A 26,734-nucleotide genomic window follows, 5' to 3' on the forward strand; every position below is an offset into this window, starting at 1 on the left:
GTCTACTGTTGATGGGCATTTGGGTTGGTTCCAGGTCTTAGCTATTGTGAATTGAGCTGCAATAAACATTAATGTGCAGACAGCTTGTTTGTTTGCCAATTTCATTTCCTTTGGGTAAATTCCAAGGAGTGGGATGCCTGGGTTGTATGGTAGGGTTATATTCAGGTCTCTGAGGACTCTCCAGACTGACTTCCATAGTGGCTTAACCAGTTTGCATTCCCACCAACAGTGGGTTAGTGTCCCTTTTTCCCCACAACCTCTCCAGCATCTATTGTTGGTAGATTTCTGAATGTGAGCCATTCTAACTGGGGTGAGGTGAAACCTCATTGTGGTTTTGATTTGCATTTCCCTGATGGCTAATGATCTTGAACATTTTTTCATGTCTCTGTTGGCCATTTGGATTTCTTCTTTTGAAAAATGTCTATTGAGAACCTTGGCCCATCTCTTAAGTGGGTTGTTTGTTTTGATGTTGTGGAGTTTCTTGATTTCTTTGTAGATTCTTGTTATCAACCCTTTATCTGTTGCATAGTTTGCAAATATTTTTCCCATTCTGTAAGTTGCCTCTTCATTTTCCTGACTGTTTCTTTTGCAGTACAGAAACTTCTCAATTTTGGCTTTTACTGCCTGTGCTTCTGGGGTCTTTTCCAAGAAGTCTTTGCCAGCACCTATATATTGCAAGGTTTCTCCAATGCTCTCTAATAATTTGATGGTGTCGGGTCATAGATTTAAGTCTTTAATGCATGTCGAATGAATTTTTTGTAAGGTGAAAGGTAGGGGTCTTGCTTCATGCTTCTGCACGTGGAAATCCAGTTTTCCCAGCACCCTTTATTGAATAGACTGTCCTTACTCCCAGGATTGGTTTTGGATCCTTGATCAAATGTGAATTGGCTGTAGATGTTTGGTTTGATTTCTGGTGTTTCTATTCTGTTCCATTGGTCTATCCATCTGTTTCTGTACCAGTACCATGCTGTTTTGATAACAACTGCCCTGTAGTATGTCCTGAAGTCTGGTATTGTAATGCTTCCGGCTTTGTTTTGTTGTACAAGATTGCTTTAGCTATTCGAGGTCTCCTATGTCTCCATATGAATTTCAGCATCATTTTTTCCAGATCTGAGAAGAAGGTCTTCGGTATCTTGATTGGTATTGCAGTGAATGTATAAATTGCTTTTGGGAGAATGGCCATTTTGATTATGTTGATTCTTTCAATCCATGAGCATGGAAGATTTTTCCATTTTTTGGTATCCTCTTCTATTTCTTTCTTTAAGGTTTTGTAATTTTCATCGTAGAGATCTTTAACATCCTTGGTTAAGTTTATTCCAAGGTATTTGATTGTTTTGTAGCTATTGTGAATGGGATTGATCTTAGAAGTTCTTCCTCAGCCATGGCATTGCCTGTGTATACAAAGGCTGTTGATTTTTGTGCATTGATTTTATATCCTGCTACTTTGCCAAACTCTTTTTTTTGGACAGGCAGAGTGGACAGTGAGAGAGAGAGACAGAGAGAAAGGTCTTCCTTTGCCGTTGGTTCACCCTCCAATGGCCACCGCGGCCAGCGCGCTGCGGCCGGCGCACCACGCTGATCTGATGGCAGGAACCAGGTACTTATCCTGGTCTCCCATGGGGTGCAGGGCCCAAGCACTTGGGCCATCCTCCACTGCACTCCCTGGCCACGGCAGAGAGCTGGCCTGGAAGAGGGGCAACCGGGACAGAATCTGGTGCCCCAACTGGGACGAGAACCCGGTGGGCTGGCTTTGCAAGGTGGGGGATTAGCCTAGTGCGCCGCGGCGCCGGCAGCCAAACACTTCTATGAATTCCAATAGTCTCTGAGTAGAGTTCTTGGGTTCCCCTAAATAAAGAATAATATTATCTGCAAAGAGCAATAATTTGAGTTCTTCCTTCCCAATTTGTACCCGTTTAATTTCTTTTTTTGCCTAATAGCTCTGGCTAAAACTTCCATAACTATATTGAATTGCAGTGGTGAGAGTGGCCATCCCTGTCTGGTACCAGATCTCAGTGGAAATGCTTCCAACTTTTCCCCATTCAATAGGATGTTGGCCGTGGGTTATTCATAATTAACTTTGGTTGTATTGAGGAATGTTCCTTCTGTACCCAGTTTGCTTAGTTTTCATCATGAAAGGGTGTTGTATTTTATCAAATGCTTTCTCGGCGTCTATTGAGATAATTATATGTTTTTTTCTGCAGTCTGTTAATGTGGTCTATCACATCGATTGTTTTGTGAACTTTGAACCATCCCTGCATTCCAGGGATAAATCCCACTTGGTCTGGGTGGATGATCTTTCTGATGTGTTGTTGCATTCTATTGGCGAGAATTTTATTGAGGATTTTTACATCTATGTTCATCAGGGATATTGGTCTGTAATTCTCTTTCAGTGCTGCATCTTTTTCCGGCTTAGGAATTAAGGTGATGCTGGCTTCATAGAAAGAATTTGGGAGGATTCCATCTTTTTAGATTGTTCTGAATAGTTTGAGAAGAAATGGAGTTAGTTCTTCTTTAAATGTCTGGTAGAATTCAGCAGTGAATCCATCTGGTCCTGGGCTTTTCTTTGTTGGGAGGGCCTTTAATACTGTTTCAATTTCTGTCTCAGTTCTGTTGGCATGGTATATCTTTTTCCAGCCTTTCACTTTCAGTCTGTATGGATCTTTGTTGGAAAGATGTGTTTCTTGTAAGCAGCAAATAGATGGGTTTTGTTCCTTAACCCAATCAGCCAATCTGTGTCTTTTAACTGGACAGTTCAGGCCATTAACGTTCGATGTGACTATTGATAAGTAGTAACTTTGCCCTGCCATTTGTCAAAGATATTTTCTAATATATGTTTTGAACTTCCTGTAATCTTTTGCTGTGAGGTTTCCTTCCTTTACCTTCTTTCATATTGATGACCGTGTTTCTGTGTTTCTGTGTGTAACACATCTTTAAGCATCTTTTACAGGGCTGGACAAGTGGAAAAAAATTCTTTCAATTTCTATTTGCTGTGAAAGGTCTTTATTTCACCTTCATTCACAAATGAGAGCTTTGTAGGATATAATATTCTGGGCCGGCAGTTTTTCTCTCTTAGTAGCTGGGCTATATCTCACCATTCCCTCCTAGCTTGTAGGGTTTCTGATGAGAAGTCTGCTGTGAGTCCAATTGGAGATCCTCTGAGAGTAATCTGACGTTTCTCTCTTGCACATTTTAGGATCTTTTCTTTCTGTTTCACTGTGGTGAGTTTAATTACAACGTGTCATGGTGAGGATCTCTTTTGGTGATGTTTATTAGGGGTTCTATGAGCTTCCTGTACTAGGATGTCTCTGTCCTTCTCCAAATCCAGGAAGTTCTCTGCAAATATCTCACTAAAAATGCCTTCTAATCCTTTCTCCCTCTCCATGCCTTCAGGAACTCCTAGAACCCGAATGTTGGTTTTTTTAATAGTATCCTGTAGATTCCCAACAATATTTTTTAGGTTTCTAATTTCCTCTTCTTTTCTTCGGTTTGACTGTATACTTTCCTGTTCTCTGTCTTCTAAGTCCGATATTCTCTCTTCTGCTTCACCCATTCTGTTTTTAAGGCTCTCTAATGTGTGTGTCATTTGATCTATTGAATTCTTCATTTCATTATGATTTCTCTTCACTATCACAGTTTCATGTTCTACTAGTTGTTTCATTTCATTTTGATTCCTCCTTAATACTCCATTTTCATGAGAGAGATTTTCTATCTTGTCCATTAAGGATTCCTGTAGTTCAAGAATTTGTTTTTGAGAACTTATTAATGTTCTTATCAATTTTTTGAGATCTGCTTCTTGCATTTCTTCTATCTCATCATCTTCATAATCTTGAATTGGGGTGTCTTTTTCATTCAGGGGCATCATAGTGTCTTCCTTGTTCTTATTACCTCAGTTTCTGCGTTTGTTTGACATTGTGGAGATATTCTTGGGTTTCTTCACCGTGGTGCTTTTTCTCATTATACTATGACTCTAGATTAAGTGGACTGTCTGCTTTTGATGGATCCATAGAGGCTGTGATGGGTGTGGCCAAAGAGCTCTGTTTGGTTCTTCAGGGCTAAGGGTGTGCCAAAGGTGACTCACCTTGATTGTTCTCTTGCTCGCTCACTCTTTCTCTCTCTCTCTTTTTTTTTTTTGACTCAGTTGGGAAGGGGGAGTAATTCCGCACAGCTCCCCTTCCAGTGCTGGCCCACAGACTCTGAGGCTGGGCTTCCAAGCGGTGGGCGACCTTGCTCACCCTGTAGGTCCTCTGTGTCACATCCACTAGATCTGGAAGAGTTTCCTCTGCAATTTTTTCCTGAGCCTTTTCCTGAGGCTACAGTAACTCCACTTTTATTAAACTATCTTTTCCCAGACTATCAGTGCGCGCCGTCACTATTCCACCATCTTGGCTCCGCCCTCCAAGTGTTTTACTTTCAAAACTTGGGTTGTACCTTTCCATTCCTCCGTGGTCTGTAAATTTTCATTGAGAAATGTGGCCCTCATAATGGAAACTGCGTTAAAAGTGCCCTGGTGCTTTTCTCTTGAAAATGCTAGCATTCTCTCTTCGTGTTGCACTTCTGAAAGTTAGACCATAGGGGCCAGCACTGTGGTGTAGCGGGCTTCCTATACAGGCGCCCATTGAATCTCAGTGACCCACTTCCGACCTAGCTACCTGGTAATGCACCTGGGAAAGCAGCAGAAGATAACCCAAGTCTTTGGGCCCATGCACCCAGTGAGCGACCTAGAAGAAACTCCTGATTCCTGGCTTGGATTGGCCCATCTCTGGCCATTTAAACCATTTGGGGAGTGAACCAGCAGATGGAAGATTGATTTCTCTCTCTCCCTCTGTGTGTGTGTGTGTGTGTGTGTGTGAGAGAGAGTGTGTAACTCTGCCTTTCAAATAAATAAATGAACCTTTTTTTTAAAAAGAAAGTTTGATTGTAATGTGTCATGGTGAGGTTATTTACTGTTCAGGTGTACTTGAGGACCTATGATCTTCTTGTATTTGGATGTCCATTTATTTTTTTCTTTTTATTTTATTTATTTATTTATTTTTGGACAGGCAGAGTTAGACAGTGACAGAGAGAGACAGAGAGAAAGGTCTTCCTTTTTCCGTTGGTTCACCCCCCAAATGGCCGCCACAGCCGGCACACTGCGCTGATCCGAAGCCAGGAGCCAGGTGCTTCCTCCTGGTCTCCCATGCTGGTGCAGGGGCCCAAGCACTTGGGCCATCCTCCACTGCATTTCCAGGCCACAGCAGAGAGCTGGACTGGAAGAGAAACAACCAGGACAGAATCCAGTGCCCCAACCAGGCCTAGAGCACAGGGTGCTGGTGCCGCAGGCAGGAGGATTAGCTAAGTGAGCCGCTGCGCCGGCCCTGGATGTCCATTCATCCTCCAAATTGGGGGAATTTTCTGCTATTATTTCATTAAGATATTGTCTAATTCACTGTTTTTCCACATTCCTTCAGGGACTCCCAACACTCAAAATATTGGTTGGATTCATATTACACAGATCCCAAACACTGTTTCTATTTTATTTTTTCTCCTTTTTCAGCCCAACTGAAATACTTCAAAATACCTATCTTTAGGATCAAATATTATTTATTCTGCCTGATCCAGTGTGCTGTAAAGGCTTTCAAATGTATTTTAAGTCGATTTCTTAAGTTCTTAATTTATATGATTTCTTTATTTTTTAAACATCTTTGTCTCTTTACTGAATTTTTCATTCATATCATGAATTGTTTTCCTAGTTTCATTTAAATGTTTGTTTTTATCTATATTCACTTACAGTACTTCTAGTAATTTATAATCATTCTTTCGAATCCTTTATCAGACATAACATCAATATCCTTTTATTTGTGGTAAGATACTAAAGTCTTATTATGTTCCTTGCCATATTGCCTTGATTTTTCATCATCACATATTATTACATTGATTTCTTTTGCTTCTGGAGAATTGACTGTTTCTACCATTTCAGAGAATGGTTTTCACGGATTGAAGGTTTTTTCTGAAGATGAAACTTTGGGTATTTGTGTGGTAGACTACTTTAGTCTCAGTTCTTTTTGGACTCTGTAGTACAGTCACCCTAGATCATTTTATGATGTAGTTGATGGCAGCAATAGAAATATGGTACCTTTCTGGTGCTCAGCATCATTGCTTGGTTCCCTGTCACATAGTTCCCATCTTCCAAGGGAGGGACTGGAGTCAGGAGCTTCTCAAGTGGTGGAAACAGGCCCTGCTATTGCATCAAGTGGGCCTGTACACAAATACCCAGCCACTACCCAAGTCAGGAGCTGGAATTGTGAGATCATATCTGGCTCCAGGAGTGGGAGTTGATTGATCTCATAGACTCCCATCCACTGCGAACTACAGGCCCCAAGAGTAATGCACATGGCTGGATCTCCCAGAAGATTGGCTGGGGCCATGAGAGTAACTGTGGTTCTAGGACAGCAAAACAAGCCTTCTTGGGCCATGCTGTGTGAGCCAAGTGCTGAGCTGGTCAGGCGCAGAAATTCTAAGCTGGAGCCATGAGCAAGCAGCAACATATCAGCCTTGGAGGGATCTAGTAGCATCATAATACGCACTGGAGGAACTGAAGTCTCAAATCTCATGATGAATCTGGGCAGGGTAGGGAAATTCCATACCATAACCTCTAGCAAGTAGCCTGTAGCTAGGCAGAAAATGAAAGCTTGTGCCAGAGTCTGAAGGGAGTGAAAAGTGTGCTCTGCTAAGCAGGGCATTGAAAGGCTAAACCACAGCACCAAATAAACTCTCTGCGTGCTGGGCTGGACTGGGCTCAGGAAGCTCCAGTATTTGTTTGTGAGAGGTACAAGAGCTTAAAGTGATGCTTGGGATAGATCAAGTGCAGAAATCCCTGGTAGCATCAATGGGAGGCCTTGGGGACCCCTAGCAACCAGGAGCTTGATCTTCAGGCCTCTCAATGCCATGGTGATGGGAGCAGGCTGGATGCACCGTCCCAAGTGAATGCACTGTTGTGAGCGGGGGCACGTTCCCTATTTTGTGCTCTGATCCTACTGCAAGTATCACCCGTGGTGCTCAGGCAGTTCAGAGCCTCAGTGGGCAGAATGAATGGGGTCACGTGAATCTTGACAGAGTCTTGGTGCACATGGGTGCAGGCATCAGTGAGTGATGTTTCAAATGACCAGGTGAGGGGAGGCACTGGGATATAGGCTAACCCAGAAGTCTGAGGGTGGCAGGCATCTTTACTTCTGGAATCCTGAGGGCTGGCTGCTCTTCTTCTACTGCCCCTTGAGGTGCAGAATGCTGTGTGGGCCAGGTGCCAGGGTTGCCTTTGCTCTGTTAGGCCCAGCAGACTTGTGAGACTCCATCTTCCTTGCTAGAGTGCTGGAATGTCTGTGGAGCCCCTGGAAAGCAGATGCCCAAGGGCTTCTACCTACTGGTGCAGTATATATTCCAACAGTGACTCCTTTCTCAAGATGACTCTACACAGCCACAGCCTGTGCTCTGAGCCTTGTTGGGGAAGAGATAATGTGAGAACCTTCTGTGAAGAAAAGCAGGCTGCGAGTATTTCGGGGAGCTCTCCTTTCTGAGCATCTGGTCTGTGGTGACGGGATCCTCTCTGGCAAGGACCGCCTACATATGGAATTCCTGCAGATGGCCTCCAGTGAGTATCTCATGCTCACACCTTCCCCTGCAACAGGGAATTCGCCTGGCCTTAGGGTCAGGGATTCAGGTGATGGTTGATTCTGTTCCTCCCCATATGCTGCTATCCTTGGGCTTAGGGTCCTACCATGTTTTCGCTGTGTTCAAGGGCTCTTCCTTGGGGGCTCACTTGAAGAGGTAGTTACTTTGAGTCTTATCACTTTTGAATATGATGAATACAGGACTTATTTCTTCAACCATCTTAAAAACCTTCACAAAATTTGCCGGCGCCGCGGCTCAATAGGCTAATCCACCACCTGTGGCGCTGGCACCCCAGGTTCTAGTCCCAGTTGTGGCGCCAGATTCTGTCTTCGTTGTTCCTCTTCCAGTCCAGCTCTCTGCTGTGGCCTGGAAACGCAGTGGAGGATGGCCCAGGTCCTTGGACCCTGCACCCGCATGGGTGACCAGGAGAAGCACCTGGCTCCTGGCTTCGGATCAGCACGGTGCGCCAGCTGCAGCGCCCCTGCCGCAGCGGCCATTGGGGGGTGAAATAATGGAAAAGGAAGACCTTTCTCGCTGTCTCTCTGTCTCTCACTGTCTACTCTGCCTGAAAAAAAAAAACAAAAAAAACAAAACCTTCACAATGGGGCCGGCGCCGTGGCACAGTAGGTTGATTCTCCACCTGTGGCGCCAGCATCCCAGATGGGTGCCGGGTTCTAGTCCCGGTTGCTCCTCTTCCAATCCAGCTCTCTGCTGTGGCCCGGGAGGGCAGTGTAGGATCGCCCCTACACGCACATGGGAGACCAGGAGGAAGCACCTGGTTCCTGGCTTTAGATTGGCCCAGCACCAGCCATAGCGGCCATTTGGGGAGTGAACCAACAGAAGCAAGACCTTTCTCTCTGTCTCTCATTCACTGTCTAACTCTGTCAAATAAATAAATAAAAGAAAACCTTCACAATGTTCTCAGATCATCCTTATTACGGTGTTTATAGGATTGAAACTGGAAGGTGAGAACTATTTCTAATTTTCTAGCCTCAATATAATTGCTATTTATTTTGTGTTATTGATGTTGTAGAGAAATTAAAATTATTTAACTTGAAAGCAAAATCGCTGATAGGCTGAAAAAGATATTTTGAAAGAAATGTACTCTACAGATTAATATAACATTATTCCACATTTCACAAAATCAGTCCCAGATGGAATGTCATGCTAAAATTTTATTATTTATTCAAAATATTTACTTCTCCAATCTATCAAGTCCATGAAAGTATCCATGGCATTTATCCTCAGGAAGGTTATCCTACATACTGCATTTTTGTCAAGCTTGTCTATGTAATTTTTTGGACAGCGAAATGTGTTTAGAAGGTACATATGCCCAATCAATGTGATCTATGCTTCCACCATTACTCATTTTGCTCTTCAACAGCTGTGCATACCTCGGACAAGGGTTTTCTTTCAACTGGAAGCTTCCAAGGAAGGAGCAGTGAAGAAGAGATAAAATTAGGTTAAAAAGTTTTGTAATATAGATGATAAATTAATCTTTCTTTTTGTAAGGCATTGAAACTTTAAAAAGATTCACTTATTTATTTGAAAGGTAAAGTTACAGATAGAGGCAGGGAAGGAGGGAAGGAGGGAGGGAAGGAGGGGAGAGAGAGAGAGAAAGAGAGAGAGAGAGAATCTTCCATCTGCTGGTGTACTCCCCAAATGGCTCAATGGTTGGGGCTAGAACAAGCTGAGGCCAGAAACTTCAACCAGATCTCCGAAGAGGATGTGGAAGCCCAAGTACTTGGGGCATCTTCTGCTGCTCTCCCAGGTGCATTAACAGGGAGCTGGACTGAAGTGGAAAAGCCAGGACAGGATCCGGTGCCCATATGGGATACTGGTATCATAGGTGGCAGCTAAACCCACCCTGCCACAATCACAGCACAAACATTGACATTTTGTGGTTATTTCTCATTCAGTAGAAAATAGCTTGGGCTAATATAATCAGCTCTTTTGCCCAACTACTCATCTTCTCTGTTCTATTAATTGTGTTATCTGAGAATCATAGACTATCAAATATTAGAAGGAATCTCAACTAACTGAACACCAAAAAGGAAACCTGTTGAAGTGAAATGGACACTATGAGAAATAGTGACTTGATCAGCCCTTGTCCTGACTGTCTATGAACAACTTAATACTTTATCCCTTTTACTATTTTTTTTGTTCTGCTTAATACTGCTGGTTGAACTCTTTAATTAACACACAATTATTCTTAGGTGTTTAAATTTAACTGAAGAGTGATCCCTGTTAAATATAAGAGTGAGAATAAGGGAGGGAGGAGATGTACAGTTCGGCATATGCTCAATCAGACTTGCAACAAACGGTAGAGTTAGAAACGTGCCAGGGGATTCCAATACAATCCCATCAAGGTGGCATGTATCAATGCCATCTCACTAGTCCAAGTGATCAGTTTCAGTTCATAATTGATCATAATGATAGGATTAAGAGTCAAAGGGATCACATAAACAAGACTAGTGTCTGCTAATACTAACTGATGGAATTAAAAAGGAGAGAATGATCCAACATGGGAAATGGGATACACAGCAGACTCATAGAATGGCAGATGTCCTAAACAGCACTCTGGCCTCAGAATCAACCCTTAAGGCATGCGGATCCGGCTAAAAAGCCAATGAGAGTATTTTAGGCATGGAAAGCCAAAACACTCCGGCCAAAAAAAAAAAAAAAAAAAAACAAAACTAAATGAAAGATCTCTGTGAGATCCCAGTGTAAAGAATGGGCCATCAAAGAAGAAGGTACCTTTCTCTGAAGGGAGGAGAGAACTTCCACTTTGGCTATGACCTTGTCTAAATAAGATCAGAGTTGGCGAACTCAAAAGTGTGGGGAGCAACTTGGACTAGACTAAGTTACTGGAATTAAGACTTATTCTATGCATCTGCTCTCCCACAATATGGCGCTGAGAAGGGAGAAACAGCTTCTACACAGCTGCCTCCAGTTCAACCAATAAACTGTAGGACTTACTTCTGATTGGAGGAGAGCAGTGTACTCAGCGTGTGGGTAGCAGAGTTGGGATTGGTGGAAGAGGACTATAAAGGAGGAGAGAGACAACATGCACCAGGAACATCTAAGGGGAACATCTGAAGGAACACCTGTGCAGCCCCCGAGAGAGCCGGCCGGCGGTGTGCCGCTCCCCCGCGGAAGTGGGGAAAGTGGCTAGGGGGAACCGCCCTTCCACGGAGGTGGAAGGGTCGGTAGCCAACCCGGGAAGAACCAGCAGCAAACCCGGGGAGGGCCGAGCAGACGAAAGAACAGCGCAGGGTTTGGTGTCGTTCCTCCACGAAGACGGGGAGCGACAAAAAGGCTTCCATAGCCTTGGCAACTCATGACAAGAGCCACGGGTGATTACTGACACCATAAACAAGAGTGTCAATTTGTTAAGTCAACAACAGGAGTCACTGTGCACTTACTCCCCATGTAGGATAGAGATTAATGTGTTGTACAATGTGACTTAATGCTGTAACTAGTATTCAAACAGTACGTTAACACTGTGTTTCTGTGTGGGTGCAAACTGTTGAAATCTTTACTTAATATATACTAAATTGATCTTCTGTATATAAAGATAATTTAAAATGATTTTTTTTTTTTTTGGACAGGCAGAGTTAGAGAGTGAGAGAGAGAGAGAGAGAGAGAGAGAAAGGTCTTCCTTTTTCTGTTGGTTCACTGCCCCCCCAAGTGGCTGCTACAGCTGGTGTGTTGCAGCTGGTGCATTGCGCTGATCCAAAGCCAGGATTCAGGTGCTTTCTCCTAGTCTCCCATGCGGGTACAGGGCCCAAGGACCTGGGCCATCCTCCCGGGCCACAGCAGAGAGCTGGACTGGAAGAAGAGCAACCGGGACAGAATCCGCCACCCCAACTGGGACTAGAACCCTGCGTGCCGGTGCCGCAGGAGGAGGATTAGCCTAGTGAGCCACAGTGCTGGCCAAAAATGAATCTTGATGTGAATACAATGGGAGATGGAGTGGGAGATGGGAGGGTTGCAGGTGGGAGGGAAGTTATGGGGGGAAAAGCCACTGTAATCGAAAAGCTGTACTTTGGAAATTCATATTTATTAAATAAAAGTTAAAAAAAATCCAACCTGTCTGAGACAGCAATCCCAATTATTTCCTTCAGAAAAATTGATGATATGGCCAGTGTTGTGGCACAGCAGATTAAACTACCACCTGTGTTGCTGACATTCCGTATAGTGGCCTGTTTGAGTTTCAGCTGCTCTGCTTCTGATTTAGCTCCCTGCCAATGCACCTGTGAAGGTAGTGTAAGATGGCCCAAGTGCTTCAGGCCCTGCCCACCATGTGGGAGACCCAGATGGAGTTCCAGGCTCTTGGCTTCAGCCTGGTCCATCACCAGCTGTTGGAGCCATTTGAAAAGTGAACTAAGGGATAGATTCTCTCTCTCTCTCTCTCTCTCTCTCCCTGTCTCTCTCTCTCTGCCTGTAAATTTCCCTTTCAAATAAATACATAAATCTTTTTTTAAAAAAAGATAATGCTTGCAGCCTTTACCCCAACAACTCTTGAGGAAGAAAGAATTATCATTTTAACATAAATCTGATTGTTTACAAACACTTCTTTATATTTAATCAGAATATAATTCCACCTGAATCTATAATTTTGTATATTTGTTATTTAATGTGGATCTGTGGAATACTTTTAAATTTACCTTTTATATTATTTTGTTAGATTTGAGGCATAGTGTTTAAAAAAGAAAATAAGAGAACAGTTCATCAGGTAGAAGGAAGCATCAATACATTAACAGCTGATTTCTCCTCAGAAAATTCTGGAAAGATGGCTTTGGGGTGTAATATTCAAAATTCTGAAAGAAAAAATAAAACTGTCACCAAACAAATACTATGTCATGCAAAAATATCTTTCAAAAACCAAAGAGGGTGGGGCCAGCGTTGTGGAGCAGTAGGTTAATCCTCCACCTGCGGCATTGGCATCCCATATGGGTGCCCATTCTAGTCCTGGCTGCTCCTCTTCCCATCCAGCTCTCTGCTATGGCCTGGGAAAGCAGTAGAAGATGGCCCAAGTCCTTGGGCCCCTGCACCCGTGTGGGAGACCCGAAAGAAGCTCCTGGCTCCTGGCTTCGGATCTGAGCAGCTCCAGCCATTGCAGCCATTTGGGAAGTGAACCAGCAGACGGAAGAACTTTCTGTCTGTCTCTCCCTCTCACTATCTGTAACTCTACATCTCAAATAAATAAATAAATACTCTTTAAAAAAAACGAAGGGGAATAAGAGAGTCACAGTTAAAAAAATAAGATTGCTCATCACTGGTAAATTTGCCTTACAAAAAATTCTAAAGGTAGAATTTCAGGCAGAAATGAAAGGATATTCAACAGTAGCTTGAATTCACACGAAGAAGTTACGAACACTGGCAGAGTTACCTATATAGTTAAACAGCAATCTCAATATTAATATGCTTCAGTTTGGGATTTTTTTTTCTTTATGGTTTAAAAGGTGCCTATATTAAACAATTATTACAAGTCTGTGAATAAGTGTTAACAGAAATGCGTAGAGCAGGATATAATGATATAAGATCGATCTTGGGATGCCCAAATTATAGATGTGGAGTCTGAGGAAATTTTATTAAGAAGGTGAGTTCTGATTGGATACCTGAGAAATGGAGTGTGTGGGACATGAATATATCCAAGGGAAGAGAATGCAAGAGGAAACAATATGAGCAAAGACCCTAAGGCTACAGCATGCACAGCACATATGAAGACTATCAAGAAGCCTAAGGGCCTAGAAAGTGGGGATTAGGAAAAGGCATGGATTCAGAATACTAAAAAACGAACGTAGAGAGGTAACAAACAGAGTTAGATCATGAAAAAAAAATCTTGAAGAGCACAGTAAGAAATATGTGTTATTATGTGTACAAAATAGGAAACCATTAGAAGTTGTTTAAGGTGAGGAAAGACACAATTCAATTTATGTTCTGCTAGAAGAGAATAAATAACATGGGAAAATAAATAGAGTAATGTAAGAAAAGACAGAGTGAGAGTGAATGAATAATTCAGTCATGAAATAAATATTAAAGGTAAACGTGTTTGAAAAGGTGACATTAGAAAAAAAAACATTGTCACATCAAAAAACTTAAATAGGTGTTTGTGAGAAGAATATTTCAGAAGCATGGAATAATCAGTACAAAGACCGATGGTTGAAAAGATCAAATATATGTCTATGGAGCATCTAGGATGCCAAGGTAACTAGAAAGAGTTGAACAAGAGGCAGAGTAGCAGGAGTTGAAGTCAGGGAGATAATGCAAGTATCAGGTCATGTTTACCTTTGTAAGACATAATAAAGAAACTATTGAGAATGAGTTGAGAAGCCATTCATTGAACAATTTCAAACAGAAAAGTGACATTGTGTTGTATTTTCAGTATATCATTTTGTATGACAGGGCTTCAAAAAATTTATGGAAAATGGAATTAGAGATGAGTAAAAAATAGAAACTTTATTTCTCATCATAAACTCCATCAATTGAAAATACTTGTTTTACATGAGGATAGCCCTAAAGAACTGAGAGTCCTAGGCATTTAATTATGCCAGTGCTTTTTATTTTACTTTATTTATCTGAAGGAAAATGGATGTTCTTCAAAGATTTTTTTAAGTTGAGGAAACAAAAAGAAATATAAATTAGCCAAATCAGGACTATAAAGTGAGTGCCTAATGATTTTCCATTAAAATGCTTGTAAAATTGTTCTTGTTTGTTCATAGAAATAAATAGGAGTATTGCCTTGATGAAAGACACTCTAGTGAAGCTTTCCTTGGTGTATTTGTAATAAAACTACCTACATGTCTTAAAAAAATCATAAGCAGGTTTTATCATTCTTTAGCCCTTCAGGAAGTCAACAATCAAAATGCCTTGAGCATCCAAAAAATGTTGCCGTGTTTTCTGATTTAGGCCCATCTGCTCTTGCTTTGCCTGGACCAATGCCACCTTCTGGTAGTCAGTGTTTTTATTGCGCTTTTCCTTCAAGTTCACATGGATAAATCCATACCTTACCTCTTGTTCTAATTCTTCAAATAAGTGCTTCAGGATCTTGAATCCAATTGTTTAAAACCCACACTGAAATTCTGCCCCTGTCTGCTGGTAATCTGGCACAAAGATTTTGGCATCCACTGAGCAGAAACTTTAGTACACTTTCATTTTTCAGTCAGAATTGTGCAAACTGAATCAACTGAGGTGTCTATGGCACCGGCTATTTTTTTTTTTTTTTTTTGCTATTAATCATTGGTTCTCAGTTGTGTCATGAGCAAGATTAATTTTTACCTCACAAACTGATGTGGATGATCGTTGCTATGGACTTCATATTCCACATTGACTTCTCCTTCCTTAAAAGGAGATAGCCACTTGTAAACTGATGATTTCTTTGGGTCATTGTCTTTATAAACATTTCATAAAGATTCAGTGAGTTTGCCATTCTTCTACCCAAGCTTTACCACACATTTGATATTTATTACTGCTTCAATTTTGGCAGAATTCATGCCATGTTGATAGAGACTCTTTTCAAAAAGATGTCTTTTCTTAGGGCCTCAGACTAGCTCCAATTAAGACATTTGATAAGGTATCAGTACTAGTTTATTTCGGTAGAAAACACTTTGTGCCAAAACAGTTTTTTCATGGTATGCATTTTTATGAACCTTTAGATGGCCTTTCATATCTCTTTAAGGACCTGCTTTTATTATTTAGTGTATATTCCTAGAAAAGTCATTCCGGGAACATAAAGTAGTTTTAATTTTTTTGAAAACCCTCCATACTGTTTTGTGTATCTAGTACACCATTTTATAATTCTACCAACAATGCACAAGAGAGATGGAATAAATATTAAAATCAGAGTCAGGTATGACAACTGTATCATCATAATACTTGCATTACCTTACATTTTTATGTTGTGGTATTAACCCATAAGGTGATCATCTTATGGAAATAATTAGGTGATGAAGGCAGAGCTTTTGTGAATGGTATTACTTCTCCTATAGTAAAAGAAGCACAAAAGGAACCCCTTGTCCATTCCAGTTTGTGAAGTCATAGCAAGAAGATGCCATTTATGAATTAGAAGAGGGTCTTCATCTGACACTGAATCTGTCAGCTCATTGGTCATATATATCTCGGCCTATAGAGGTATGAAAACGAATTTCTGTTGTTTGTAAACTACCAAGTTTCCATACATTGTCATAGAGGTCTGAATGAACTATCACAGGCAAGAATGTTGGATGTTCAAGCCAGACTTTAAAGAAACCTGAATCTAATACATCAGGACATTAATGGAAAAAAGTAGACAAAAAAGAAGTTTCAAATAGATGTATAAGCAGAGAGATTAAATTTCCAGGGAATAATAAAATAAATAATAAAATTATAAAAACACTGTAATACGAAGAAAGAATGCTTTTGATGAACACATTAGTAGACTGAATGTACTGAGAAAAATAATTTCTCAACAGGAGGATATGGTAATAGAAATGGAAGTTGCATTATAATAAATAGAAAGTCTTTTTATAAAATAAAAAGAAAGCTTTAAAATAAAACAACAGAATATTGAAAGATTGAGGTACAAGTATAAATTTTGTAACATTATGCTAATACCAAAATAAAGAAAGAGACAGAAATCTTATTTGAAGAAATACTGTCTGAAAACCAACCAAATCTTCCTAAAGAAATGGACATACAGATTCAAGAAGCTCAAAGAAATGCAATTAGAATGAATCAAAAGTGAACCACATTAATATACATTATAATCAAAGTGTTTAAAATCAATAACAAAAAGAATTATGAAAGCAGTAAGAGAAAACAGTGATTTACCTAAAAAAATGAGAGCCATTTTAATCAATTATTCATGTATTTCTCAGCATAAAGTTTGCAGGCCAGAAAGGTGATGATATATTTAATGTGGTGATATATTTCAAGTGGTCAAACAACATAGTGTATCTGACAAAAGTATTCTTCAATATAAATGAGAAATTAAGCCCTTTAGAATTTTTTTCTTTTGCTTTTAGTATGCCTTGTAATTTTTTGTTGAAAGGCGGACATGATTTGTAATGTAGTGTTTCAGGACAATGAAAAAGATCTTGATTCTTGTCTCATGTCAAAGAATTTCTTCAGGCATAGATTCAGTGAGCAAAGTGACATTCAGTGAAGGCAAGAACCTCCTGCCATAGCAGTCAGAATGGGGATTCAATGGGAAGAGTTGCCAGAGAAGCTTGCAAGTGCTGGCCGTTTTATACACAAAGCAGTCCTTAGTGATTGGCCTGTTTCTGAGTATAGATTTAAGCAATCAAGGGAGGGTATGGCAGAATAAAAAGCAAACAGTATGCCAGAATAACAACCAATCAGAAGACAGGAAAATAAGGAGCTAGGGATGACAATCAGGAAGCAAGAATAACAACCAGCAGGGAACTAAAAATGTATTCTAATGAGATATGCTACATGAATCAATCAGAGAAGTATGATTATGAAGTAGGCTTTTCTTGCACAAAAGTGTGCAGAGTGCTCAATCAGGTCCCATCTGTAACTGCAATAACATATGAAGATTGCATTCTGTGTATTTTCTTCCCTCTCCTGTCTCCCTCTCCCTCAGCACTCCTTGAGATATACATCATGTGTTTTCTATTTCCTATGTGTTTTGTTTTCTATTCCAGGGTCCCTTGGAGTCCCTATCAGTAGTGTTAACAGGTCATGACAAACCAAACATTCTTTAGTCCTATAGGTTTCAGTCTTTGGGTGGACCTCGACTTTGGACTGTAAACACCACCTACACCTCTCTGTTCCTCCCATTTAGGTGTGGTTGGATGGTTAGAGGAGTTTGGATTGGGTATTTCTCTTCCCTCTACGTATAATGCTAGAGCTCTCTGGAGTTGGGTATTTTCCTTCACCTAGGTAATTTACATTCTGATAAATCCCCAGCAGGTTAGGCTGTTGTAAAATGTTTTCTCTTTAGTGAGGCTAAGCCTCATTAAGTACAACAGAACAGACTGGTGTATTTCACAATGTTTCCATTTCCCCTTGGCTGACATAAGCACCAAAAGAAGTTTCCCTGGTATTCAGTGTGTATGTGGTAGAGCTCCTGGAAGTAAGACTTACAAAAATGAATTTTTGACTGGGCCCTCCTAATAGTTTTTCCTCTCAGACTTGATCACAGTGAGCCGCCAGCACTTTGCAAATTACAGTTCCGATTTTCTTAATCCAGCACTGGTTCTCACAGAGGTTTCTACTGTAATATGCTTTAATTCTTTGTATCTGACTACTTTTGGGGGGCAGTACCTTGTCCTTTCACCTCACTTTGATGCATCTAAGAAGAGTTGTTGATTTTTCAAATTGTTCAGATTTGTATTTGTTATTACAGTGGACAGACAACTTATGCACCTTTTATGCCACACCAGAAACTGGAAGTCACACACTTTCCTACTTACAACTTCCTATTCTATTCTGAAATTCTCATTTTAATCATGTTGATTGTAGCTGTTTTCATGTTTATGTTTGGTAATATCAACTTTGAGGATTCTTATGTATCTATTTGGGTTATATAATTTTCTGTTGATGTTGGCTACCGGGTCTTAAGTCACGTATGGATGTTGTTTTTATTATAGACCAGATATTGTATATGAAATGTACAGATATACGGAGGTTCAGAATTGTAACTTTCCTTCAAAGAGGATTTACTTTTGCTCCCTTCCTGCAATTAGGATGTGGGCAGTTCACCTCTGAAAATTATGCACCTGATCTGATTAGCAGCTGGGTTTCATTCTTTGAATGATTCCTTAAAGTGTATCCCTCTGATGGCTTAAAATGAAAGCCTGTGTTGGTTAAATGATACTCTTCTCTTCACTGGGCTTTCAATTCCAGTTGTCATCTCCAACCTTATGAAACTGCTGGAAGCGTTGATGGTTAGCCAGCCTTTCTGAAGTATATAATGGTTGTCTAATGCATTAGGGCAAAAGTGAAGTGAAATGTCCTCCTTACCATTCACTTTTTCTCTTTATTTCTGTATCTTGGCCCTTCAGATTCTTTCTGCCTTGACAGATCATTCATACACTTCAATATTATAGACAGTATTTTCTATAGCTTTCTAGTTGTGTATGCATAGTGTTTTGTCTGTTGTCCAGGTAATGTTTCACTGTCGGAAACGGAATTCTCTCTTTTTTTAATGATTTATTCATTTATTTGAAAGAGTTAAAGAGAGAGAGAGAGCGATGTCTTCCATAAATTGGTTCATTCGCCAAATGGCTAAAACAGCTGGACCCGGGCCAATCTGAAGCCAGGTGCAAGGAGATTCCTCCTGGTGTCCCACGTGGGTGCAGGGGTCCAAGGACCTGAGCCATCTTCTGCTGCTTTCCCAGGCACATTAGCAGGGAGCTGGAATAAAAGTGGAGTAGCTGGGACTCTAGCCGGCTCACATATGCAATCCTAGCACTGCAGACATTACCTGCTACGCCACAACACTGGCCCCAATGAAATTCTCATAGATAGATGGCTAGTCCCTACTCAGACTACCATCAGTGAATCCTTTAACCAGGTTTGCTTTCTTCTTTGGTTGGGAGAGCTATTTGTCTAGAGAGATCCAAGAGGTGAAGATGGACACTTTGTAGAATATTTCACCTCCAGGTCTGTGGGCTAATTTTTCCATGTTCTTGTTAGCACTCTAAAGGAGACAGTAAATCTAAAGATGTATGTCTCTCCCCTACTTTCTACAGATGTCTATTTAAAAGCCAATGTAGTTAAAATATTTTGAAATGATAATAAGTTTGTATGAGTTTTCATGTATCATACTGGTTAGACTATTTCCTCATTTAAAAATTAAACATTAATGTTGATGCTACTGTGAAATATTTTTCCTTTGTGAAATCCATAGGAGTTGATTTTTTAAAAAAGATTTATATATTTGTTTGAAAGGCAGAGTTACAGAGAGGCAGAGGCAGAAAGAGGTTTTCCATCTGCTGGTTCAGTCCCCAAATGGCTGCAATGGCCAGAGCTCTGCTGATCCAAAGCCAGGAGGCCGGAGCATCTTCCAGGTCTCCCACGTGACTGCAGGAGCACAAGGACTGGCGCCATTTTCTACTGCTTTCCCAAACCATAGCAGAGAGCTGGATCAGAGGAGGAGCAGCTGGGACTTGAACCAGTGCCCACTGCACCAAAGCACTGTTCCCAGTAGTTGATTTTAAGTAAAGGAGATTGCTGTACATAATTTGTGTGGGTCTCTCTAATCCAGTGGAAGGCCTTAAAAACAAGGATAAGATTTTTGAGAGAAAGAGTGTGTGTGATAGAGAGAGAGGGTGAGAAAGAAAAAGAATTACACTAGTGGACAATGGCTTTCTCTCAAGCCTGTGGGATACAACTAACCTTCACTGACTACTTGCCCTATAGAATTTTTATTTAAATTATACAAGTTTCATATATTTTATAGATACATATATATTTCAGAACAAAGTGAGTCTTCCTTTCCCTCTCACCCCCTCCCTCTTGGATTCCCATTATTAATATTTATGATGATCTATTATCAGTTTTCTTAGTGATCTTATAATTAGCCCTCCTCTGAGTAGAGGAGTTCAGCAAATAGTATGAAGAGAAGAAAAAAAAAAATCAAACCAAAGATTCTTCCTCAGTGTAAGAGACAAGGTCTATAAGGTCTATAAACAATCATCCATTCTCTCTCTTTTTTAAAAAGATTTATTTTTTATTTATTTGAAAGAGTTACAGAGAGAAGTAGAGAAATAGAGAGAGGTTTTCATCCGCTGATTCACTCCCCAGATGGCCGCAACGGCTAGAGCTGCGCCAATCCTAAGCCAGGAGCCAGAAACTTCTTCCAGGTCTCCCAGGCAGGTGCAGGGACCCAAGCACTTGGGACACCTTCTACTGCTTTCCCCGGCCATAGCAGAGAGCTGGATTGGAAGAGGAGCAGCTGGGACTAGAACCGGTGCCTGTATGGGATGCGAGCGCTTCAGGCCAAGTCTTTAATATGCTGCGCCACAGCGCCGGCCCCCATCCATTCTCCAAATGACTATTTTGCTTGAATACATTACAAGTATTCTGTAGCTTGCATTGGATCAGCGAAAACATGATATTTGTCCTTTTAGAACTGAGTTATTTCACTAAGTATAATGGTTTCCAGTTCTAACTATCTTATTGCAAAAGATAGATTCTGTTTTCTTTTTTTTTTTTACAGCTGAGTAGTACTCCTTAGTGTATATATACTATAATTTTTTATCCAGTTATTAGTTGATGGATATCCGAGTTGATTCCGTATCTTTGCTATTGTGTATTATGCTGCGAGAAACAAGGGGTACAGATATCTCGTTCATGTAATGTCCTCTTTTGTTCTCAGTAAATTCCCAGGAGTGGGAAGATTGGATCATATGGTAGGTCAATAATCAGGTTTCTGATTTACACTTTCCATGGCAACCCAACAAATTGTGGAAGCCACTGACTGTAGTAAGTCCGTGGATTTACTGAGATTTATTCAGATATAATATGAAACGTGTATGTAAGTATCTTACAAAAATGCATATTGTTCTATATTTTCAGCTTCTTTCGTTGAGCTCTTTCAAAATGTAAACGAACACATTCATCAGAAAAGAAAATCATATGGTATAAATGAGCAGAAGACTGTGTCACAGTCACAGAGAGAATCTGTAGTATTACATTTAAATGGGTCCTTTTTCTTTGTGTGCCACGGGTGGAGGAAGGACTATTGGATTCATAATTAAGAAGCAAACGGCACAGTTCAGCTGAAACACAAGAGGTCCCTTCGGAGCGGGCCAGAGGCACTGGACACAGCTGTGAGGCCCAATTTGCACAGCGCGTTTGCAGCTCGCGACGCAGCCGGAAAGCAAGGCAGCGGAAGCGCCCGGGGAAGGAGTGGGCCGGCCGGCCAGCCGCAAAGTGGGCCAGCGGGCCAGCCGCAGACCCACCTCCCGGCCTCGGCGCGTTGGTACACAGGAGCCCGGGTGGCGGGGAACGGGTCCCCGCGGTTCGAGGCAGGGCCCTGAAACGTCCCCGGAGGCCTCCGGCGTCTGCTTCCTGCTGCCACCCGTGTAGCTTTGCCCCGTGGGCGAGCCCTCGAGGCCTGCGTCGTGCCCTCGGCGCCGCCGGCGCTTCAGCGCAGCCTCCATCTTGGGTGTCAGCATGGCGAGCACCAGCGGCGCCAAGACCAGATTCGTTGTGGCAGACAAATACAAGCTGCTAAGGAAGATAGGGTCTGGTGGCTTCGGCGACATTTTCCTGGCTGTTAGCGTCACCGACGGCAAGCAGTGGGCCGTGAAGCTGGAGTCGCAGCACGCCGCGAGCCCCACACTGCGGGAAGAGCACCGACTCTACAAGATTCTCCAGGGTGGGGTTGGCATCCCCCGCATCCAGTGGTATGGGCAGGAGAGAGACTATAATGTGCTCGTCATGGATCTCCTGGGACCTAGCCTCGAAGACCTCTTCAACTTGTGTTCCAGAAGGTTCACGCTGAAAACTGTCCTGATGTTGGCCGACCAGATGATCACCAGGCTGGAATATGTGCATACGAAGAACTTCATACACGGAGACATTAAGCCCCATAACTTTCTAATGGGTACTGAGGGCTCCTGTAGGAAGTGTTTGGAATCTCCAGCGCGGAGGAGGAAGAGAGGCAGAGCTGCGAGTGCCTCTCGGGACCCCTCCTTCGCGGTACAGGACCAGGTATTCCTCATTGATTTTGGGTTGGCCAAAGCCTACCGAGACAGCAGGACCAAGAAACACATAGCGTGCAGCGAGGCCAAAGTCTTCATTGGCACCGCTCAGTATGCCAGCATCAATGCACATCTCCGGATGGAGCAGAGTCGCCGAGATGACATGGAGTCCTTAGGCTATGTTTTGATGTATTTTAACAGAGGCAGCCTGCCCTGGCAACAAGTAAGGGCTGCAACAGTGAAGCAAGCTTTTGAAAAAATCCGTGACAAGAAGATGTCCACGCCCGTTGAAGTTTTATGCAAGGGGTTCCCTGAAGAGTTTGCCACGTACTTGAAGTATTGTCGTGGACTGAAGTTTGAGGAAGCCCCGGATTACACGTATCTGAGGCAGCTCTTCCGCAACCTTTTCGGGACCCTGAACTACCAGTATGACTATGCGTTTGACTGGACAGTGTTAAAGCAGAAAACAACAGCGCAGGCGGCATCTTCCAGTGTCAGGGCAAGCAGATCCAGAGCCCCAAAGGCAAGGAAACTGAGAAAACCAAGAGCAACTTAAAAGGTTCGTATGCGTGAGGCGTGCAACAGCAGCAGCAGAGGAGACCATAGGAGCGGCAGTGTTTCTCCCCAAATCTAGGAATTTTCGTTCATGTGTATATTAGTGGTGTCAAGAACTTGTTGTGAACTTAATTTCATTTGTGATTCTGTTTGTGTCATGTGTTTTAGCCACAGAATTGGGAGGATTAACTGAGATAGTGAAACATGGTGTCTTGCTTTCTATTGCATTTATTATTTTATTATTATTATTATTTTTGACAGGCAGAGTTAGACAGTGAGTGACAGAGAGACAGAGAGAAAGGTCTTCCTTTTCCGTTGGTTCACTCCCCAATGGCTGCTGTGGCCAGCACACCACGCTGATCCGAAGCTAGGAGCCAGGTGCTTTTCCTGGTCTCCCATGGGGTGCAGGGCCCAAGCACTTGGGCCATCCTCCACTGTCCTCCCGGGCCACAGCAGAGAGCTGGACTGGAAGAGGAGCAACCGGGACAGAATATGGCGCCCCGACTGGGACTAGAACCCGGTGTGCTGGCACCTCAGGTGGAGGATTAGCCTAGTGAGCCATGGTGCCGGCCTGCATTAATTTTTTCAAGTGAAAAAGTTGGCTAAATGGTTGACAGAGACAAATTTGTGGAGAAATTTTTCGTAGGTCATATTTTTGTTAAGATCTGTTGTGCAGTAAACTGCTTTAAAGCGTATTTCAGAAGAGTGGAATGAATAGTACTCAGCCACAATTGTAATTTTGCAAATTCTCCCAACTGTGGATTATTAGGGCTTTTTCCACCTTTGGGGTTGCAAGTTATTCTCTTAAAACTTTCTTAAAATGCTTAGCATCTTGTTTGCAAGGTTGTTAATATGGTAGCAACCAGATTCCAATGTTTGAGGATATGAAAACTCACCCTGTGCACTGGAAATAGCAGCTTCTATTAGCAATTGGTTATTGTTTGTACCCCTTGCCTATATTATTGCTGAATTAGGGTCTTCTTTAATTGTTTATATCTTTATTTAGTGGAGCATTAAGCCCTTGACTGTAATGTTAATTAAAAGTATGTTACCTCAAAAGTGATAAAGAAGGAAAGGAGGAGGGAGAGAAGGGTGGGATGGAGGAAGGAAATATTATATTCTTAGAATTGTATCTATGAACTATATTAAATCCGTTCTCTTTGTTAATAGTAACAAAAAAATAAGAAAAACTTAGTGACTACTGGATAGCACTTAGGAGTCTGCATTAACTCTATAATGTTATTGGTATTTAAATAAAGCTTATTTGTCATAGAACTTAAGTTGACATGTTACAATTGGACATTTATGTATGTTGCTTAAATAAATGTAATCACCATAAACATTTAAAAAATAACAATTCATGATTTAGTCAGGCTTCTTTAATGTAATTAGCTTTGGGAATAAAAATGCAAATAGAAACACAATAAATATGCTAATTTCCTCACTTTCTTCCCCCTTGTAGACATCAGAGAATGGTTGATCTTTATCCATGGCTTAAAAATTCATATCATATTGAATTGATGATTCCCATAAACTTTTTGTTCATTTCTACAATACAAAATGTAAGAATGCTGTTTCAAGGTTAATCTTTAAACAATGGGAGAAAAACATCAATTTTTTCATCCCTGAAATTAATTAAACATAAAGTATTATGAGAAAATATTGACTAAGTCTCTATTGATGCTATAAAAATCTGAGCAGCTCGTAATGATTCTTGATATTACCCAGTGTGAATGGAATCCCCTCACTTTGTATTAGTTCAGGCTTCTTTTTTGAAAATAAGCTAACATTACTCTAATAATCATGAAAAACATCATAAAAAACTAAGTATGTATTCAAGAATAAATTACTTCTGCTCTTGGAGACTTTAACCAGAGGGAACAAATAATCTTCTGGATTTGGGTCAAGTTCTGTAACAAAATAGATTACTTAATTCCCTGAAAAGGATATAAAGCTTTTCTTCGGAGTAATTTCCTTAAAAAGTTTTCTATGGATCTACTTTAAACAAATTATTTAAAACAATAATATGTTAATTTGAAATTCAATGTTCCTTAGTTGCTCAAATTGGGATTGTTTTTTAAGAAGTAGGTTACTACTTCAGATTTGATTCACATAAAATCATACTTTAAGTCTGTGCAAAAGGTATCATTATTCATCTAACAAAATGTATAAATGACATTCTATTCCTATTTAAATATTAATTTTACACACAGCCTCAAGTTTTGTTAAGTCTTATAGTCCCAAATAAAATTTTTGCTTGATCTTCAGATATTTTATCTTTTTTTTTTTTTTTTTTTTGCCAGTCAGAGTGGACAGTGAGAGAGAGAGAGACAGAGAGAAAGGTCTTCCTTTTCCGTTGGTTCACCCCCCAATGGCCGCTGTGGCTGGCGCGCTGTGGCTGGCGCGCTGCAGCCGGCGCACCGCGCTAATCCGAAGCCATGAGCCAGGTGCTTCTCCTGGTCTCCCATGCAGGTTCAGGGCCCAAGCACTTGGGCCATCCTCCTCTGCATTCCTGGGCCACAGCAGAGAGCTGGACTGGAAGAGGAGCAACCGGGACTGAATCCGGGGCTCTGACCGGGACTAGAACCCGGTGTGGAGGATTAGCCTATTGAGCCGTGGCGCCGGCCAGATATTTTATCTTAACCTATGCCCTGTACAACTGATATTCACAGAAGAAAAATGTAGTCTCATAATATTTAGGCCTGTGGAGACTGACATACCAGCCTCACAATTTTATAAAGTAAAACAATATAACAGCTAAAAACAAATCAGAAAAAAAAACCCAATAGCATTTTTTAAAATTTTCTGGAGTCGACTTTAATAGGACTGGAAGAATTGTAACTTTGATGATTGCTATTTTAGTTTTTTGCCTGATACAGTAGGAAGTCATGTAATGTACAAAGGAGATATCAAGAAAATACATGTTCCAGTATGGTACACAAAATTATTTGTAATAGCATGGAATAAATGTCAGCCACTATTTTACTCTGGCTGGGATTTTATTAATAGGTACTCGTAAGACAAGAGACTTCTTTGACAGTACAAATGCTCCTATACCTAGTTCAATTATTCAGCTTCAGGTTTTAATATTTTTAGCATGTTTTAGAAGGAGAATTTCATGACAGAGAATTTCCAATACCCTATTCCTCTATTAACTGCTTTTTGAAATAAAAATAATTACTTTACATAAGAAAGATAATCCTATCTTAAATATTAAGTCGGACTCTTTCCCACAAACATTTGTCCTCAGGACTTAGCATTGATTTTAAAGATTGAATCCCTAATTTACTCTGTATAATTGATTTCATTCTCTATTGTATTTGAAGGCTAACGCAAGCAAGAAAACAAAAACAAAAATCAACATACAGCATTCTGCCTCATCATGGTCCTATATCATGCTCCTAATCAAAGTGGAGACAATTTTGCAGATTAATAATACTTAGGACATCATGAGTTTCTTAAGCATATTTATTCATTCATCAAAAACAAACCAAACATATCTAAATGAATATTTTTGCTTTGAAAATATGGTCAATGAAAAGGATCAAAATTTTATTTTTTGTGTACATAACATGGTTTATTACCCACTAACTTTTACTAGTCATCACTCTCAAGAAACAAGGTTAACTATTTCCAATAGCCACTCTCTTCTCTTTCACACATGTGTACCCCAAAGTCCTGCATGTCTTTGTTATGTTTTTAAAAAAGATTTATTTTACTTGAAAGAGCTACACAGAGAGAGAAGGAGAGGCAGAGAGAGAGGTCTTCCATCCGCTGGTTCACTCCCCAGTTGGCCACAATGGCTGGAGCTGTGCTGATGCAAAGCCAGGAGCAAGGAGTTTCTTCCCGGTCTCCCACATGGGTGCAGGGGCCCA

The 26,734-nt window shown here is 41.1% G+C and overlaps 1 pseudogene; it reads left to right on the forward strand.

Moving 5' to 3' along the window:
• The first annotated feature begins 21,571 nt into the window (after positions 1-21,571).
• LOC100356233 (casein kinase I pseudogene) lies at positions 21,572-23,048 on the forward strand (annotated as a pseudogene).
• Positions 23,049-26,734: the final 3,686 nt, after the last annotated feature.

Source organism: Oryctolagus cuniculus, chromosome X (assembly GCF_964237555.1).
Source record: "Oryctolagus cuniculus chromosome X, mOryCun1.1, whole genome shotgun sequence".
Lineage (NCBI taxonomy): Eukaryota > Metazoa > Chordata > Mammalia > Lagomorpha > Leporidae > Oryctolagus > Oryctolagus cuniculus.